At 50.7% G+C, this 20,331-nt stretch overlaps 1 pseudogene; it reads right to left on the reverse strand.

Annotated features, from left to right (window-relative positions):
* LOC139250522 (NFX1-type zinc finger-containing protein 1-like) overlaps positions 1–18,070 on the reverse strand; it is a 533,603-nt pseudogene extending 515,533 nt beyond the window's left edge.
* Between the last annotated feature and the right edge of the window lie 2,261 nt (positions 18,071–20,331).

Raw genomic sequence — 20,331 nt, forward strand, 5'->3', positions numbered from 1 at the left:
TCAGAAGGTGGTGGGTTCACAGTCACACTCCAGGGACTTGGGCACATAATCTTCAGGCTGACACTTCAGTTCAGCACTGAGTGATGAGACTTTATACTGAGTCCCCGTCTGTCCTCTTGGCTGGATGTAAAAGATCCTATGCCCCTACTCAAACAGCAGTAGTGGAGTTCACCCAGGTGCCCTGACTAATATTCATCCTTCAACCAACATCACAAGCACATGATCCAGTTATTTATCTCCTAGCTGTGTGCGGGACCTTGCTGTGCACAAATTGGCTGCTGAATTGCACCAGTTGTCTGCAGATGATAGCAGACCAGGGCTCTCCATCCTAAAATCCACTGGCTTTGAAAGCCAAAGCGTGGCAATACTGCCCACTTTACCTGGTCCCTGTCTGCTGCTCTTTCCTACCTTGGTGCCTGCACTGTGAACCTTCACCTTGTCAATAAGAATATCCATGCCACTCACTTTGGCCGTCATTCACCGGCAATGTCCAGTGCCTTCTGTATCGGCCATGGCTCAGTGGGCAACACCCGCGCCTCTCTGTCAGAAGGTTGTGGGCTCAAATCCAACTCCAGAGATCTGAGCACAAAATTTGAGGCTGACACTCCCAGTGCAGTGCTGAGGGAGGCGTTAAACCGAGGTCCCGACTGCTCTCCGAGATGGACGTCAATGATCCAACGGTACTATCTTGAAGAAGAGCAGGGCCGTTCTCCCCGGAGTCCTGGGCCGATATACATCCCTCTATCAACTTCACTAAAACAGATTATCTACTCATTATCATGTTGCTGCTTGTGGGAGCTTGCTGTGCGCGGATTAGCTGCCGCGTTTCCCACATTACAACAGTGACTGCTCGTCAAAAAGTATTTCATTGGCTGTGAAGCACTTTGGGATGTTCAGCGGTCATGAAAGGCGCAATATAAATACAGGGAATTACAGACCGGTTAGCCTGACATCGGTAGTGGGGAAAATGCTGGGATCAATTATTAAAGATGTAATAGCAGCGCATTTGGAAAGCAGATGTCAATTGGCTAGAATAGACTGGCGAATGATACTTAAAGGGTTGACGGTGGATAGGCAAAGGCAGACATTTATAAATCACATGGATGAACTTCAACAATTGTACATCCCTGTCTGGAGTAAAAATAAAACAGGGAAGGTGGCTTAACCGTGGCTAACAAGGGAAATTAAGGATAGTGTTAAATCCAAAGAAGAGGCATATAAATTGGCCATAAAAAGCAGCAAACCTGAGGACTGGGAGAAATTTAGAATACAGCAGAGGAGGACAAAGGGTTTAATTAGGAGGGGGAAAATAGAGTATGAGAGTAAGCTTGCTGGGAACATAAAAACTGACTGCAAAAGCTTCTATAAATATATGAAGAGAAAAAGATTAGTGAAGACAAACGTAGGTCCCTTGCAGTCAGAATAAGGTGAATTTATAATGGGGAACAAAGAAATGGCAGACCAATTGAACAAATACTTTGGTTCTGTCTTCACAAAGGAAGATACGAATAACCTTCGGGAAGTACTAGGGGACCGAGGGTCTAGTGAGAAGGAGGAACTGAAGAATATCCTTATTAGTCAGGAAATTGTGTTAGGGAAATTGATGGGATTGAAGGCCAATAAATCCCCAGGGCCTGATAGTCTGCATCCTAGAGTACTTAAGGAAGTGGCCCTAGAAATAGTGGATGCATTGGTAATCATTTTCCAACAATCTATCGACTCTGGATCAGTTCCTATGGACTGGAGGGTAGCTAATGTAACACCACTTTTTAAAAAAGGAGGGAGAGAGAAAACGGGTAATTATAGACCGGTTAGCCTGACATCAGTAGTGGGGAAAATGTTGGAATCAGTTATTAAGGATGAAATAGCAGCGCATTTGGAAAGCAGTGACAGGATCGGTCCGAGTCAGCATGGATTTATGAAAGGGAAATCATGCTTGTCAAATCTTCTAGAATTATTTGAGGATGTAACGAGTCGAGTGGACAAGGGAGAACCAGTGGATGTGGTGCATTTGGACTTTCAAAAGGCTTTTGACAAGGTCCCATACAAGTGATTGGTGTGCAAAATCAAAGCACATGGTATTGGGGGTAATGTACTGGCGTGGATAGAGAACTGGTTGGCAGACAAGCAGAGAGTCAGGATAAACAGGTCCTTCTCAGAATGGCAGGCAGTGACTAGTGGGATGCCACAAGGCTCAGTGCTGGGAGCCCAGCTATTTACAATATACATCAATGATTTAGATGAAGGAATTGAGTGTAGTATCTCCAAGTTTGCAGATGACACTAAACTGGGTGGCGGTGTGAGCTGTGAGGAGGATGCTAAGAGGCTGCAGGGTGACTTGGATAGGTTAGGTGAGTGGGTAAATGCATGGCAGATGAAGTATAATGTGGATAAATGTGAGGTTATCCACTTTGGTGGCAAAAACATGAAGGCAGAATATTATCTGAATGGTGACAGATTAGGAAAAGGGGAGGTGCAAAGAGACCTGGATGTCATGGTACATCAGTCTTTGAAAGTTGGCATGCAGGTACAGCAGGCGGTGAAGAAGGCAAATGGCATGTTGGCCTTCATAGCTAGGGGATTTGAGTATAGGAGCAGGGAGGTCTTACTGCAGTTGTCCAGGGCCTTGGTGAGGCCTCACCTTAAATATTGTGTTCAGTTTTGGTCTCCTAATCTGAGGAAGCACGTTCTTGCTATTGAGGGAGTGCAGCGAAGGTTCACCAGACTGATTCCCGGGATGGCAGGACTGATATATGAGGAGAGACTGCATCAACTGGGCCTTTATTCACTGGGGTTTAGAAGGATGAGAGGGGATCTCATAAAAAAATATAAAATTCTGACGGGACTGGACAGGTTAGATGCGGGTAGAATGTTCCCGATGTTGGGGAAGTCCAGAACCAGGGGACATAGTCTAAGGAAAAGGGGTAAGCCATTTAGGACTGAGATGAGGAGAAATTTTTTCACTCAGAGAATTGTGAACCTATGGAATGCTCTACCACAGAAAGTTTTTGAGTCCAGTTCGTTGGATATATTCAAAAGGGAATTAGATATGGCCCTTACGGCTAAAGGGATCAAGGGGTATGGAGAGAAGGCAGCAGTGGGGTACTGAAGTTGCATGATCAGCCATGATCATATTGAATAGAAACATAGAAACATAGAAAATAGGTGCAGGAGTAGGCCATTCGGCTCTTTGAGCCTGCACTGCCATTCAATGAGTTCATGGCTGAACATGCAACTTCAGTACCCCATTCCTGCTTTCTCGCCATACCCCTTGAACCCCCTAGTAGTAAGGACTACATCTAACTCCTTTTTGAATATATTTAGTGAATAGGTCTCAACAACTTTCTGTGGTAGAGAATTCCACAGGCTCACCACTCTCTGGGTGAAGAAGTTTCTCCTCATCTCGGTCCTAAATGGCTTACCCCTTATCCTTAGACTGTGACCCCTGGTTCTGGACTTCCCCAACATTGGGAATATTCTTCCTGCATCTAACCTATCTAAACCCATCAGAATTTTAAACATTTCTCTGAGAGCCCCTCTCATTCTTCTGAACTCCAGTGAATACAAGCCCAGTTGATCCAGTCTTTCTTGATAGGTCAGTCCCGCCATCCCAGGAATCAGTCTGGTGAACCTTCGCTGCACTTTCTCAATAGCAAGAATGTCCTTCCTCAAGTTAGGAGACCAAAACTGTACACAATACTGAAGGTGTGGCCTCACCAAGGCCCTGTACAACTGTAGTAACACCTCCCTGCCCCTGTACTCAAATCCCCTCGCTATGAAGGCCAACATGCCATTTACTTTCTTAACCGCCTGCTGTACCTGCATGCCAACATTCAATGACTGATGTACCATGACACCCAGGTCTCGTTGCACCTCCCCTTTTCCTAATCTATCACCATTCAGATAATAGTCTGTCTCTCGGTTTTTACCACCAAAGTGGATAACCTCACATTTATCCACATTATACTTCATCTGCCATGCATTTGCCCACTCACCTAACCTATCCAAGTCAATCTGCAGCCTAATAACATCCTCCTCGCAGGTCACATTGCCACCCAACTTAGTGTCATCCGCAAATTTGGAGATACTACATTTAATCCCCTCGTCTAAATCATTAATGTACAATGTAAACAGCTGGGGCCCCAGCACAGAACCTTGCGGTACCCCACTAGTCATCGCCTGCCATTCTGAAAAGTCCCCATTTACTCCTACTCTTTGCTTCCTGTCTGCCAACCAATTCTCAATCCACGTCAGCACACTGCCCCCAATCCCATATGCTTTAACTTTGCACATTAATCTCTTGTGTGGGACCTTGTCGAAAGCCTTCTGAAAGTCCAAATACACCACATCAACTGGTTCTCCCTTGTCCACTCTACTGGAAACATCCTCAAAAAATTCCAGAAGATTTGTCAAGCATGATTTCCCGTTCACAAATCCATGCTGACTTGGACCTATCATATCACCTCTTTCCAAATGCGCTGCTATGACAGCCTTAATAATTGATTCCATCATTTTATCCACTACCGATGTCAGGCTGACCGGTCTATAATTCCCTGTTTTCTCTCTCCCTCCTTTTTTAAAAAGTGGGGTTACATTGGCTACCCTCCACTCCATAGGAACTGATCCAGAGTCAATGGAATGTTGGAAAATGACTGTCAATGAGTCCGCTATTTCCAAGGCCATCTCCTTGAAATGGCGGTACAGGCTCTCTGTTTCTAAGTCTTTCTTGTTTCTCGGTACGCTCCAATGCATAGCCACGTCCACACACCTGTGCCAGGAGGGTCCTGGATTAAGGCAAACTCTCGCGTCAGGGCCTTTTGAAGAGCCTTCAGCTGAGATCTGTCAAAATGCTTTAACCATCGCAGCGATCGAAAGTCTTGCCTAAATGGATTCACCTCATACTTGTTCTTCGCTGTGAGGCTCTGGTTTTGTCCCATGGGGTTGACACCTTGTCCCATGGAGCTGCTGCTTTGGCCCATGGAGTTGTCCTTCAGCTGAACGGGACTCGTGCTCTTCTCTGCTGAGCTGGTGCCTCTCCCTTTGAGGCTGACGGCATCCACTGCTCGGCCTGGTCTCCCCTGTGCTGGACCCGGTCCTGTACCCGGTCCCTCCTGTGCTGGGTGGGGCTGTTGCTCTGTGATGGTGACAAACTCCTGTGCTGGGCTGAGGCTATTCTCTGCTGCTGGCCAGTGCTCCTCTTCCATGTTACCGTCTCTCTCAGCTGCAAGCAGAATATAGTCCTCCAGTCCCTCAGCCAATGGGCGGAGCTGCTCTGGAGTTGGCTCCATTCTCTCCTCGGAGGGGCCGACCTCATCAGCTGCCGGGCTGAAGTCACCCTCCGGTGGGCCCAAGGGATCCTCTGTTAGGTGGTGCTGCTCCTCGAGCCTGTTGACACGCTCCTCTGCTGCGAGGACCTGCCCCAGTGATGGCTCCTCCGATTGGCCGAGTTCCTCCTCTGTCCCATTCTCCACCTACAGGCAGAGGCAAGAAAGGGTCCAGTCAAAACGCAAATAAACCCGACATACAAGCTGGGCTGGAACATCATTGCCTTCGCACCTGCCGTTAGCCCCCACCAGGGGGCGCCTTCCCGCCCAGGCGTGACACTGCCGGCGACCCCCGGCCAATCGGGCGGGAGCTTAGTGGACAGCGCTACGACGGTGCGCTCCGGAGATCGTGATGTCACGGTCCTGTTAGTGCCCCCGGCCCCGAGATCGGTGTTATTGCCCCTGACGCAGCACCGGGGCAATAACACCGACAGTTTCGGGGGGCGGGGGGTGGGGGGAACATGTGTCGGACGGCCGGCCGCTAACGGGGCGGAAAGTAAAGGCGAGCTAAGCCAAGTGCAGAAAACAAAATCCTCGCCTTTTGGCTCGCGCACCGGTGGCGGGGTCCGTGCCACGATCGCTCAGCCCAGCACGCTGCTTGAGTCACGGGCTGATCACACGGCAACCCCGCTCCCCCTCCCCAGTCCAGGTTCATTTGCAGTTGGCAGCGTGGGCCCTTCCCGTTCAGTGAGGGAGGAAGACCTCGGACCAGGTAGTGCTCCGTGGCCCAGTGTGCAGCGTTGCTGAGTAGTTCCGCCCCGTTACCGTCCCAGGAAACATGCTGCACTTCCTGTCCGCCCCGTTACTGTTCCAGGAAACATGCTGCACTTCCTGTCCGCCCCGTTACTGTTCCAGGAAACATGCTGCACTTCCTGTCCGCCCCGTTACCGCCCCAGGAAACGCTGCACTTCCTGTCCGCCCCGTTACCGTTCCAGGAAACACTCCACTTCCTGTCCGCCCCGTTACCGTCCCAGGAAACGCTGCACTTCCTGTCCGCCCCGTTACCGTCCCAGGAAACGCTGCACTTCCTGTCCGCCCCGTTACCGCCCCAGGAAACGCTGCACTTCCTGTCCGCCCCGTTACCGCCCCAGGAAACGCTGCACTTCCTGTCCGCCCCGTTACCGCCCCAGGAAATGCTCCACTTACTGTCCGCCCTGTTACCATCCCAGGAAACGCTCTACTTCCTGTCCGCCCCGTTATCGGCCCAGGAAACGCTCCACTTCCTATCCACCCTGTTACCATCCCAGGAAATGCTCCACTTCCTGTCCGCCCCATTACCGTCCCAGGAAACGCTCCGCTTCCTGTCCGCCCCATTACCGTCCCAGGAAACGCTCCACTTCCGGTCCGCTGCATTACCGCCCAGAAAATGCTCCACTTACTGTCCGGCCCGTTACTGCCCCAGGAAACGCTTCACTTCCTGTCCGCCCTGTTACCATCCCAGGAAATGCTCCACTTCCTCCCGGGGATGGTAACCCGAATGTATCAAGCGGGGCAGGACTTGCGTGCCTGGTACAACGGTTCACGCCTCCCAGATGTAATCCAAATGGGGCGATAATAAATTTCACCCCCAAGAACTATTAGAAATAAACAAAGCCGCAAATACCCATAGAGATACACATGCACATGCACACACATACATACTGTCATGTATTTAACTATCATTGTAACCCATGTATAAACTGACTAGAAACATAGAAACATAGAAAATAGGTGCAGGAGTAGGCCATTCGGCCCTTCTAGCCTGCACCGCCATTTAATGAGTTCATGGCTGAACATGCAACTTCAGTACCCCATTCCTGCTTTCTCGCCATACCCCTTGATCCCCCTAGTAGTAAGGACTACATCTAACTCCTTTTTGAATATATTTAGTGAATTGGCCTCAACAACTTTCTGTGGTAGAGAATTCCACAGGTTCACCACTCTCTGGGTGAAGAAGTTTCTCCTCATCTCGGTCCTAAATGGCTTACCCCTTATCCTTAGACTGTGACCCCTGGTTCTGGACTTTCCCAACATTGGGAACATTCTTCCTGCATCTAACCTGTCTAAACCCATCAGAATTTTAAATGTTTCTATGAGATCCCCTCTCATTCTTCTGAACTCCAGTGAATACAAGCCCAGTTGATCCAGTCTTTCTTGATATGTCAGTCCTGTCATCCCGGGAATCAGTGTGGTGAACCTTCGCTGCACTCCCTCAATAGCAAGAATGTCCTTACTCAAGTTAGGAGACCAAAACTGTACACAATACTCCAGGTGTGGCCTCACCAAGGCTCTGTACAATTGTAGTAATACCTCCCTGCCCCTGTACTCAAATTTTCTCGCTATGAAGGCCAACATGCCATTTGCCTTCTTCACCACCTGCTGTACCTGCATGCCAACCTTCAATGACTGATGCACCATGACACCCAGGTCTCGTTGCACCTCCCCTTTTCCTAATCTGTCACCATTCAGATAATAGTTTGTCTTTCTGTTTTTACCACCAAAGTGGATAACCTCACATTTATCCACATTATACTTCATCTGCCATGCATTTGCCCACTCACCTAACCTATCCAAGTCACTCTGCAGCCTCATAGCATCCTCCTCGCAGCTCACACTGCCACCCAACTTAGTGTCGTCCGCAAATTTTGAGATACTACAGTTAATCCCCTCGTCTAAATCATTAATGTACAATGTAAACAGCTGGGGCCCCAGCACAGAACCTTGCGGTACCCCACTAATCACTGCCTGCCATTCTGAAAAGTCCCCATTTACTCCTACTCTTTGCTTCCTGTCTGACAACCAGTTCTCAATCCACGTCAGCACACTACCCCCAATCCCATGTGCTTTAACTTTGCACATTAATCTCTTGTGTGGGACCTTGTTGAAAGCCTTCTGAAAGTCCAAATACACCACATCAACTGGTTCTCCCTTGTCCACTCTACTGGAAACATCCTCAAAAAATTCCAGAAGATTTGTCAAGCATGATTTCCCGTTCACAAATCCATGCTGACTTGGACCTATCATGTCACCTCTTTCCAAATGCGCTGCTATGACATCATTAATAATTGATTCCATCATTTTACCCACTACCGATGTCAGGCTGACCGGTCTATAATTCCCTGTTTTCTCTCTCCCTCCTTTTTTAAAAAGTGGAGTTACATTGGCTACCCTCCACTCTATAGGAACTGCTCCAGTGTCTAGTTGTACACTGTGAGAACATTGACCACTAGGTGGTGAACTTGTGGGAGACACTCCTAACCTGGACTTTCAGGTATAAAAGAGGAAGCTCTACCCACCTTCATCACTTCAGTGCTGGAATAAAAGTTGCTGGTCATAGAGTGACCTTCTCTCGAGCATGGGCCTCCTGTGCATTTGTGCAGTATAGTAAGGACGTATCATTGGCGACGAGAAACTGGGATTTAAACCATGCGAGCATGGCCACTAGCAGCACAGTGAGAGGTACTGTGTTGGTGATGATTGGGACGACTTTATTGAGAGACTACAGCAAAGTTTCATCACTAAGGAATGGTTGGGACAGGATTCGGCCGACAAACGCAGGGCTCATCTCCTGATGGTTTGTGGATCCAGGACGTACTCCCTGATGAAGGACCTTCTAGCGCCAGAGAAGCCGGCGGACAAGACTTTTGAAGAGCTCAGTAAGTTGATCGGGGAACACTTTAAACCGGTGAGCAGCATGCACATGGTGAGACACCGGTTTTACATGCACCGGCGGCAAGAAGGGCAAAGTGTTCCAGACTTCGTGGCAGATCTCTGGCGACTGGCGAGCCGATGTAAGTTCCCAGATGCATGCAGAGCGGAGATGCTGCGAGACTTTTTTATTGAGGGCATCGGGCACGCTGGGGTTTTCAGGAAACTGACTGAGACGAAAAACTTGACCTTGGAAACGGCAGCTTTGATGGCCCAGACATTTATCTCAGGGGAGGAAGAAACCAGAATGATGTTTGACAAAAATCTTGGTTTAAATGCAGCAAATGGACAGGGAGTCAACATTGTTAACGCGGCACACAGTTCTCTAGGCAGACAAGGGCAATCCGACATGCCCGAGCATATAGTCGAACCCAAAGGGGGAATTCAACAGAGACAATGGCTAGCTGAACGGTGATTCATGCCATCGCAAGGGACAATGCGGCCAGTAATGGGGCCATCAACACCTGTCAATGGTGCGCTTAAGGACAGTTGCAGAAACAGTCAGAGACGATCAACTGGTAATGGACCTTTTGTTTCCAACAACAGCTCATGTTGGAGGTCTGGAGGCAAACACCCAGCCAGAGCTTGCAGGTATCAGCAATATACCTCCAGAAATTGCAATGTCAGAGGTCACTTGGCGCGTATGTGCAAGAAGTCTGCAGCCAGGTCGATGTACGAGGAGGACGGGCCCGAAGTAAGCCCTACGAGGCCAAATGGACACTGGAGGAACTCGCTGGAAGCTGAAGTTCAGTGAGTTCATGTGGAGCACATATACAGTTCATACACCAGGACGCTACCGATAATGATGAAAGTGCTCCTCAATGGCATCCCAGTATCAATGGAGCTAGACACAGGGGCCAGCCAGTCCCGGATCAGTATTAAACAGTTTGACAAGTTGTGGACGTCCAAGGCCAGGAGGCCAAAATTATTGCCGATTGACGTACAGCTACGGACATATACAAAGGAGATCATTCCGGTGCTAGGCAGCGCCACGGTAGTCGTGACCCACAAAGATTCGGAGAACAGGTTGCCACTCTGGATTGTCACAGGGGACGGTCCCGCACTACAGGGGAGGAGTTGGCTTGCTGTCATGAACTGGAAATGGGGCAATGTCAATGCAATTTCCTCTGTGGAGCGAGTATCATGCTCACAGGCCCTGGACAAATTTGACTCACTATTTCAGCCCGGCATTGGCACTTTCATGGGGACCAAGGTAGTGATTCACAGAAACCCGGACGCCAGGCCAGTACCCCACAAGGCCAGAGCAGTGCCGTATGTGATGCGGGAAAAGATAGAAGACGAACTGGACCGCCTGCTGAGGGAAGGCATCATCTCGCCAGTCGAATTCAGTGACTGGGCGAGCCCAATTGTGCCAGTGCTCAAGGCGGATGGGTCGGTCAGGATATGTGGCGATTACAAGGCCACCATCAATCGGGTGTCACTCCAAGACCAGTACCCGCTACCGAGAGCGACGCTATCCGGTGGCAAACTTTTTTCAAAATTGGACCTAACCTCAGCTTACATGACCCAGGAGCTGGCGAGTGAGTCGAAGAAGCTGACCACCATCACGACACACAAGGGGTTGTTTGAGTACAACAGATGTCCGTTTGGGATTCGCTCAGCCGCCGCGATCTTTCAATGCAATATGGAAAGCCTCCTCAAGTCGATTCCAAGGACAGTGGTTTTTCAAGACGACATCCTCATCACGGGTTGTGATACTGAAGAACACCTCCGCAACCTGGAGGAGGTGCTACGCAGACTGGACTGGGTAGGTCTGCGACTGAAAAAGACGAAATACGTCTTCCTAGCTCCAGAGGTAGAATTCCTGGGGATGAGGGTAGCAGCAGACGGGATCAGACCTACTGCGTCCTGTAAGGGGTTTTCACAGGGTTGTTGTGCCTTGGGTGTCTCTCTCTGGGTTTCTGCCCTCACAGCTTATGCCTGGCCTGTGAGGTACCCTGAGTGCTGCAAGAGCACCCCTGGAGAGACTGTGTCCACAGCTTATGAAGGGGGTTTTGAGACTCGTGCGTCCCCACAGCTTATGCCTAGCCTGTGAGGCCCCTGTGAGTGTCAAACACTCCTAACCCCTTCTTCCCTAGCCTGTGACACACAGTTGAGCGTTTTCGAGGCGCTCCTAGCTTCCCTTACACGGTTCTGACATAAGACTCACGATCAGGAGATGTAATACAATAGAACTGAGACAAGGTGATTCCAAGAGGAACTTTAGGCTTCCAATTTATTTGACAAGGTGTAACTCAACAAACAGCAATACACCAACAAAACAATCCCCCTAAATCCCACTAAAACGGACACAACGAAAATCTTTACACCAGTTTAGCAGTACAATGCCCAACCTCCCACCTTTCCTGGCCGAACTCAGTTGGGAGTTCTGGGGACCAGAGGTTATACTCACTACTGTGCCTTTCGCAGTCTGGTGGTTTGTTTCTTCTATCTTCGGTGTCTTCGGACACTAGTTTTCCTTCAGTGTCGAGAGGCTTGTGGTTGTGGTTGTTGGATGACGAGGGCAGGGAAAATCATCACTCCCTTTTTCACTACGTCAGAAACCCCTTTTTTATAGCCAGATTATCCAGTCCGCCTCTCCTGCTGAAGTCGATTCTTCTCATTGGTGGACTTTTTGATTTTGAAAAATGCAGCAGTTTTAGCTTGGGGTTTTTTTTTCCACTGATCTTAACCTACTCAAGGTTTGAGTGGGTGTTGATTGCATTGGCCTCCTGTAGCCATTGTGCTAGTCTGGCCTGAGCCAGATATTTCTATGCCTGATGAAAAAGGTGTTGGAATATGTATGTGGCATTGTTTAAATGCTAATGTTTTCAAGGGGCGAGTTTCGAGGGTATACAGTTCCCAGACAATTTGATTAGTTCCAATGTCCAAACTGGCCCTTTTGATATTGACTCCACCCCTTTTCTTGCAGACCCAACATACACCTTTTAAAATCCCAAATTCGATTAAAGTCCATAGTTTCTTCCATGTGCACTTTAGTATTTCAAACTTTCTGGTAGATAGTTCCAAATTAAATTCCCTTTCCTATGAGTCCAAACACTGGGGGGGGGGGTCTCCATTCATTTGTGTCCCAAAGTTTTCCTTCCATCGGTTTCAATTCACAGCACAGACTGATCCCACAGCCCTTTTCCTTCTGGGTAAAATGAGGGGGTTTTCATCCTCCCCTACAGTCCAAAACAGAAGCGATCCAGAGAGCACCCAGACCTCATAACACGACGAAACTGCGTTCGTTCCTGGGGCTCCTGAACTATTTTGGTAACTTTCTTCCCAAATTGAGCACGCTGTTAGAGCCGCTACACGTGCTCCTACGCAAAGGTCATGAATGGGTCTGGGGGGATAGCCAGGAAAGGGCAGGAAATTTGTTATGTTCCAACAATCTGTTAACGCTATATGACCCATGTAAAAAACTTGTTTTAACATGCGATGCGTCGTCCTATGGGGTCAGGTGTGTGTTGCACAATGTTAATGCCAAGGGTCAGTTACAGCCGGTAGCTTATGCCTCCAGAAGTCTGTCCCAGGCAGAACGGGGCTGCGGGATGGTAGAAAAGGAAGCGCTTGTGTGTGTATATGCTGTAAAAAAAATGCACCAGTACCTGTTTGGCAGAAAATTTGAGCTGGAGACAGATCACAAACCCCTAACGTCCCTTTTGGCCGACAACAAGGCCATAAATGCAAATGCATCGGCCCGCATACAGAGATGGGCGCTCACGTTAGCCACCTATGACTACACAATTCGGCACAGACCGGGCACCGAAAACTGCGCCGATGCACTCAGCAGGCTCCCACTAGCCACCACCGAGGGGGCAACCGAGCATGCTGCTGAGATGGTCATGGCTGTGGAAGCTTTCGAAAATGAAGGCTCACCCGTGACAGCCCGTCAGATCAAAGTCTGGACAAATAGAGACCCGCTATTGTCTCTAGTCAAGAAATGTGTCCTGAATGGGGACTGGGCAGCCACATACGGGGCATGCCCTGAGGAATTCAAACCATTTCACAAGGATGAACTCTCGATTCAGGCCGATTGCCTGCTATGGGGAAACCGAGTAGTCATGCCCCAGATGTGCAGAGAGATATTCATCCGAGAACTCCACAATGAGCACCCGGGCATTGTCATGATGAAGGCAATTGCAGGTCACATGTTTGGTGGCCAGGGATAGATGCAGACCTGGAACTTTATGTTCGCAGGTGCAATACGTGCGCCCAGCTGGGCAATGCGCCCAGGGAAGCCCCCCTTAGCCCCTGGTCCTGGCCCACAAAGCCTTGGTCACGCATCCATGTGGACGATGCAGGTCCTTTCATGGGAAAAAAGTTTTTGGTTGTAGTAGACGCCTACTCCAAATGGATCGAGTGTGACATTCTCAATTCAAGTACATCCTCGGCCACGGTAGAAAGTCTACGGGCAATGTTCGCCACCCATGGTCTACCTGACGTCTTGGTCAGTGACAAAACTCGTGCTTTACGAGCATTGAATTCCAGGACTTCATGGCAGGAAATGGTATCAACCATGTCAGAACGGCATCATTCAAGCCGGCCTCAAACGGCCAGGCGGAACGAGCAGTGCAGATAATCAAACAGGGGATGCTCAGAATCCAAGGGGGTTCCCTACAAAGCCGCTTATCACGCCTCCTGTTGGCCAATAGATCCCAACCACACTCGCTCACAGGGGTTCCACCCGCAGAGCTACTAATGAAAAGGACGCTCAAAACCCGATTATCCCTTATACACCCCACCATGAAAGAAATTGTTGAGAGCAGGCGTCAGTCACAATGTGACTACCATGACAGGAATGCGAGGGCACGATGTATTGATGTCAATGACCCTGTCTTTGTTCTGAACTACGCTGCAGGGCCCAAATGGCTCGCAGGCACTGTGATTGCCAAAGAGGGGAATAGGATTCTGGTAGTTAAACTTACCAGTGGACAAATCTGCCGCAAACACATGGATCAAACAAAAAGGAGGTTCAGCAACCCCATAGAAGAAGCAGAGGAAGAACACGATATAGAGTTCACTCCTCCACAGGTGACCGAACACAGGAATCAAAGGGAGGAGAGCCCAGTCACTGTGGGCAGTCCGGACAGGCCTGAGGCACTGCAAACAGCAGACACTCAGGCCATCGCCCAACAACCGGAGCCCCAACTCAGGCGCTCTACAAGAGAGCGTAAACCACCAGAGAGACTTAACCTGTGATCCCAATAAGACTTTGGGGGGAAGTGATGTCATGTATTTAACTATCATTGTAACCCATTATAAACTGACTAGTTGTACACTGTGAGAACAATGAACACTAGGTGGTGAACTTGTGGGAGACACTCCTAACCTGGACTTTCAGGTATAAAAGGGAAAGCTCCACCCACCTTCATCACTTCAGTGCTGGAATAAAAGTTGCTGGTAACAGAGTGACCTTCTCTCAAGCATGGGCCTCATGTGCATTTGTACTGTATGGTAAGGACATATCACATACAATCACACACACAGACACAAACACATATCACAACAGTGACTACACTTCCAAACTATTTCACTGTAAAGTGCTTTGGAACGTCCTGAGGATGTGAATGGCGCTATGGAAATGCAGGTCCTTTCTTTCTTCGCTGGTTTTGCGCCCTGCCCAATATGTATGTGACATTTTGTTGTCCACTTGTCGGTTGATAGTTTAACTAGCAGTGTAAAGAATATTACACATTGACAGCCAGGGAAGGAAAGGGGGCTGGGTTCCAGACCGAATCGCTATCCAGGAACCACGGATGGAAAGTGGGAATGCGATCGAGGGGTGTCTATGGGGAGATTTAAGGGGTGCTCAAAGTCAGGAGAGGTTTTGATCGAGTAAATAAGGAGAACTGTTTGCGGCAGAGGGGTTGGTAACCAGAGGGTACAGATTTTTGGTAATTGGCAAACAAACCAGAAGCGACATGAGGAGAAAAAAAGGGAGGAAGAGTGGGGAAAAGACTAATTGGATAGCTCTTTTAAAGAGCCGACATAGACACGATGGGCCGAATGGCCTCTTTCTGCCCTAATATCTCTTTACGTGGCTCAGTGTCACATATTGTCTGATGATTGCACCTGTGAAGCACCCAGGGACAGTTTTACTCTGTTAACATATGAACATAAGAATTAGGAACAGGAGTAGGCCATCTAGCCCCTCGAGCCTGCTCCGCCATTCAACAAGATCATGGCTGATCTGGCCGTGGACTCAGCTCCACTTACCCGCCCACTCCCCATAACCCTTAATTCCCTTATTGGTTAAAAATCTATCTATCTGTGATTTGAATACATTCAATGAGCTAGCCTCAACTGCTTCCTTGGGCAGAGAATTCCACAGATTCACAACCCTCTGGGAGAAGAAATTCCTTCTCAACTTGGTTTTAAATTGGCTCCCTCGGATTTTGAGGCTGTGCCCCCTAGTTCTAGTCTCCCCGACCAGTGGAAACAACCTCTCTGCCTCTATCTTGTCTATCCCTTTCATGATTTTAAATGTTTCTATAAGATCACCCCTCATCCTTCTGAACTCCAACGAGTGGGAAAAGTGTTGTCTACCTGTGTTACCTCTAGACTTGACAACTCCAACTCACTCCTGGCTGGCCTCCCACGTTCTACCCTACGTAAACTTGAGCTCATCCAAAACTCGGCTGCCCGTGTCCTAACTCGCACCAAGTCCCCCTCACCCATCACCCCCTGTGCTCACTGCCCTACATTGGCTCCCGGTTAAGCAACGTCTTGATTTCAAAATTATCATCCTTAGTTTCAAATGCCTCCATGGCCTCGCCCCTCCCCTATCTCTGTAATCTCCTCCAACCCTACCGCCCCGAGATTCTGCCCTCCTGAGCATCCCTGATTATAATCGCTCAACCATTGGTGGTCATGCCTGCTGGTGCCTGGGCCCCAAGCTCTGGAACTCCCTCCCTAAACCTCTCCGCCTCTCTACCTCTCATTCCTCCTTCAAGATGCTCCTTAAAACATATCTCTTTGGCTCGGTGTCAAATTTTTATCTTATAACACTCCTGTGAAGCACTTTTATTGCAAGGGGGATAGAGTATAAAAGCAGAGAAGTCCTGCTACAACTGTACAGGGTATTGGTGAGGCCACACCTGGAGTACTGCATACAGTTTTGGTGTCCGTATTTAATGAAGGATATACTGGCATTGGAGGCTGTTCAGGGAAGGTTCACTAGGTTGATTGCGGAGATGAGGGGGTTGACTTATGAGGACAGGTTGAGTAGGTTGGAGTACAAACTCATTGGAGTTCAGAAGAATTAGATGTGATCTTATCGAAACTTATAAGATAATGAGGGGGCTCGACAAGGTGGATGCAGAGAGGATATTTCCACTGATGGGGGAAACTAAAACTAGGGGGCATGGTCTCAGAATAAGGGGGCTGCCCATTTAAAACTGAGATGAGGAGGAATTTATTTTCTCAGAGGATTGTAAATCTGTGGAATTCTCTGCCCCAGAGAGCTGTGGAGGCTGGGACATTGAATAAGGGAGTAAAGGGTCATGGGGAATGGGCAGGGAAGTGGAACTGAGTCCATGGTCAGATCAGCCATGATCATATTAAATGGCGGAGCAGGCTCGAGGGGCCGTATGGCCTGCTCCTGCTCCTATTTCTTATGTTCAAGGCACTATATAAATACAGGTTGCTGCAGTAATTTGGCGCAGGATGAGGCCTACCTCAGCCACAGTTCCATCAGCTGCCCCTGCATCGCCGGCCCTGAGCAAAGGTCGCAGGTCGAGGCTGGCGACGTCCCGTTGCTGGAGGTGGGCGGGCGGGTGCACCGTGACCTTGCACTTGACGATGTACCTCTGGAAGGGCAGGCGCCGGTCGTCCATGTCCTGCAGGCCCCGCAGCACGTGGCGGTAGGCCTCGAAGAAGGCCGGCGACTCCACCATGACGAAGTTGTGCCGGTAGACGTGGTTCGAACCTGAGCAGGGGGTGTTCCACCACGCCACCGTGGCGAAGAATATCTCCTCGCAGTCCTCGGCCAGCAGGCACACCAGGGAGCCCTTCATCAGCCGCTCGGAGCCCGGCCCGGCGCCCCGGCGGAAGGCACGCGGGTCGAACCGAGCCTTGTACGTGACTCCCTCCCACTGGCAGACCGGGTGCAGGACCCGCACGTCCCGGTAGACCCTCGGCTCGCCCGCCGGCCGGCAAGCCTCAGAGAAGTGGCTCCTCGGGGCCAGGCAGGCCACGACTCCCTCCCGCAGTGGCTTCACACAAGTCTTCCCGCAGCAGGCGGAAGTGGGTGTCCAGGTAGGCGCCGTTGCTCTCGTTACGGGCCCTTGATCCGGTTGGGCCGCACGGCGGGGCCGGCCCTGTCCCAGGAGCTGGGGAAGACGGAGAGCTGGCGGAAATCCTGGGCCGGCGGATCGGCGGGAGGACCTGGGCCGGGCGGCACCCCGCTCCCCGGGGAAGGCCGCATCCACGGCGCCCTCCAGGTCCAGCAGCTGCTTCTTGGTGGGCCAGGACAGCCGAGGGCCCAGGCTCTGGAGCCGCTGGAGCTTGGCGTGCAACAGGTCCACGGGGACGGAGATCAGGGCCTGCACGCGGTCGGGAAAGGCCAGGGTCAGGTGCCGGAGCAGCGCGATGAGGTTGTCCGCCACGCCTCTGTCGAGCGGGCTGTCGCATTGGTCGAGGACGGCGATGGAACAGACCAGGTTCTTCACCAAGAAGGACGAATGGATCACCAGCCAAAGAATGGAGAGGACCTCCTCTTTGCTAGAGGCCTTTTCTACCCCCGCTTTCAGACCCTTGACCAGGCAATGGACTTCCGGGCTCTGCAAGTCCACTGCGTTGAGTCTTTCCACCAGCTGGTCTTGGTGTTCCATAAGGAACGGTAAAACCGTCGCCGGCCGATTGCTCGCGCGGTTTTCCAGCGAGTCGAGAAAGGACGGCGGGGCTGGTGAGAACTTGGGACCTTGCCTGGGGAGTCTTCCGCCTCTGACTTCCACCTCGTTCACTCTGTGACTTTCCCGGGGAACTTTATTTAAGCGGTACCCATAGTCACTGTGAAAGGTATCTGGCCTGCTCCGTTTCCTGCTGTCCATGTTCGGGATCTGGGAGGGATCCAACAAATTAAACTTCAGGTCAGTCAGATATTTTTTGCGCGTCGTTTATTTCAAGTGCTCACTCTTTTCCAGTTCCACCCCTTTGGGAAATTCGGGTGGTTAGCGCCTCCCATTGGCGTTAACGGGGCGCAAACAGCTTTCCGCCCGGGCGTGGCCCCGCTAACGGCTCTCGTTAAATTCCATGGGGGTTTAGCGGCGGCGGTAACCCGTAGCGCCCTGCTCCGCCGGCGATGCTGACATCATCACCGTGTGCCGTGCCCTGTTCTTGCCCCGGACCCTAAATTGGGTCTCGCCCCCTGAACCCCGGCCGGGCGATGACAACGACAGCTTCGTGGGGGGGGGGGGGGGGGGGACATACACGGACCGGGAGACCGGCCCACTCGCGGGGCGACAGTTAAAGGGGAGGTGCGGCCCGTCCCAAAAAAATAACGCCCGATTATTTTGCCGAGCGCCCACGTTGAACCGGCAGGGTCCGTGCCACGATCGGTCGGCCTGGCACTCTGCTCGACTGCCGGGCTGTTGGCATGGTACCCCCGCTCCCCGGTGCTGCATTTTTCCAGCGCAGAGTTTGCAGCTTGGGCCTGTCCCTTTAATTAAGGCAGGACTCCCCCTACTTGGCAATGCTACGAGGTCTGGCGCGCAGCGCTGCGCTCACTCCCAGCATGTCCCCCCGCTAGTGCCCCCAGAAATGAAGTGGAGTGTTTCATTTTGTGCTCCACTCCCTTTCGGGTGGGGGGCAGGGTTGGGGGGGGGGGGGCAACTGAGTATTTTCCCATTTGTTTTGGAAGGAGCCTTTGGCTGTCTCTGGGTCAGAAGGTGAAGGGGTTTCGGACCCCACTCCTGACAGTTCTGGCAATTGGAGACCCGAGCCCCAGCTCCCAATTCTGGGATATTCGCAGACAGTGGCTTTGGGTGATCCCACCTCCTTCATCCTAGAACCAGACTGGAGAGGGTGCAGAGGAGATTTACCAGGATGTTGCCTGGACTGGCGTATTTTAGCGATGAGGAAAGATTGGATAGGCTGGGGTTGTTTTCTTTGGAACAGAGGAGGCTGAAGGGAGACCTGATTGAGGTGTGTAAAATTATGAGGGGCCTGGATAGAGTGGATGGGAAGGACCTGTTTCCCTTAGCAGAGAGGTCAATAACCAGGGCATAGATTTAAAGTAATTGGGGGAAGGTTTAGAGGGGATTTGAGAGGAAATGTCTTCACCCAGAGGGTGGTGGGGGTCTGGAACTCACTGCCTGAAAGGGTGGTAGAGGCAGAAACCCTCACCACATTTAAAAAGTACTTGGATGTGCACCTGAAGTGCCGTAACCTACAGGGCTATGGACCCAGAGCTGGAAAGTGGGATTAGGCTGGATAGCTCTTGGTCGGCCGGTGCGGACACGATGGGCCGAAATGGTCTCCTTCCGTGCCGTAAATTTCTCTGGTTCTCTTTATCCAAATCCCTTGATCATTCCCACCTCTGAGTCAGAAGGTGCAGAGTTTTGAACCGTTCATCGTTCCACGACTTCGCATTATTCTAGCTGGATGAAGATATGAAGACAACACAAGGCCGCTTGACGGAGAGTCCAGAATCATCCAGTCGGGGGACAAAGAGTCTGTCCGCTTTCCCATTGGTGTAGGAAGGTGAGGATGGACATGTTGGGCGACCAATGGTGAGGGTGTGGGGGCAGGGCAGTGGGAGGTGGGAGGTCAGCCATGATCTTATTGAATGGCGGAGCAGGCTCGAGGGGCCAATTGGCCTACTCCTGCTCCTATTTCTTATGTGCTTATGGTCTGATGTCAGGTGAGAAAGCCTCTTGGAATTATAGAAACATGGAATCATACAGCACAGAAGGAGGCCATTCGGCCCATCGTGTCTGTGCTGGCTCGTTGAAAGAGCGCTCCAATCAGTCCCACTCCCGTGCTCTTTCCTCATAGCCCTGCAATTCAAGCAATTCCCTTTTGAAAGTTACTACCGAATCTGCTTCCACCGCCCTCTCAGGCAGTGAACTCCAGATCATTATAACTCGTAAATATTTTCCCTCATGTTGTCTCTGCTTCTTTGGACAATTATATATTTTTTTATTCGTTCAGGGAATGTGGGAGTTGTCGGCAGGGCCGGCATTTATTGCCCTCCCCTAATTTCCCCGTGAGAAGGTGGTGGTGAGCCGCCTTCTTGAACCGCTGCAGTCCGGTGTGGTGAAGGTGCTCCCACAGTGCTGACTTTGTCGTGGCGGTTTGGTGTCTCGCTGGG

The sequence above is a fragment of the Pristiophorus japonicus genome, unplaced genomic scaffold (assembly GCF_044704955.1).
Source record: "Pristiophorus japonicus isolate sPriJap1 unplaced genomic scaffold, sPriJap1.hap1 HAP1_SCAFFOLD_385, whole genome shotgun sequence".
Taxonomy (NCBI): Eukaryota; Metazoa; Chordata; class Chondrichthyes; family Pristiophoridae; genus Pristiophorus; species Pristiophorus japonicus.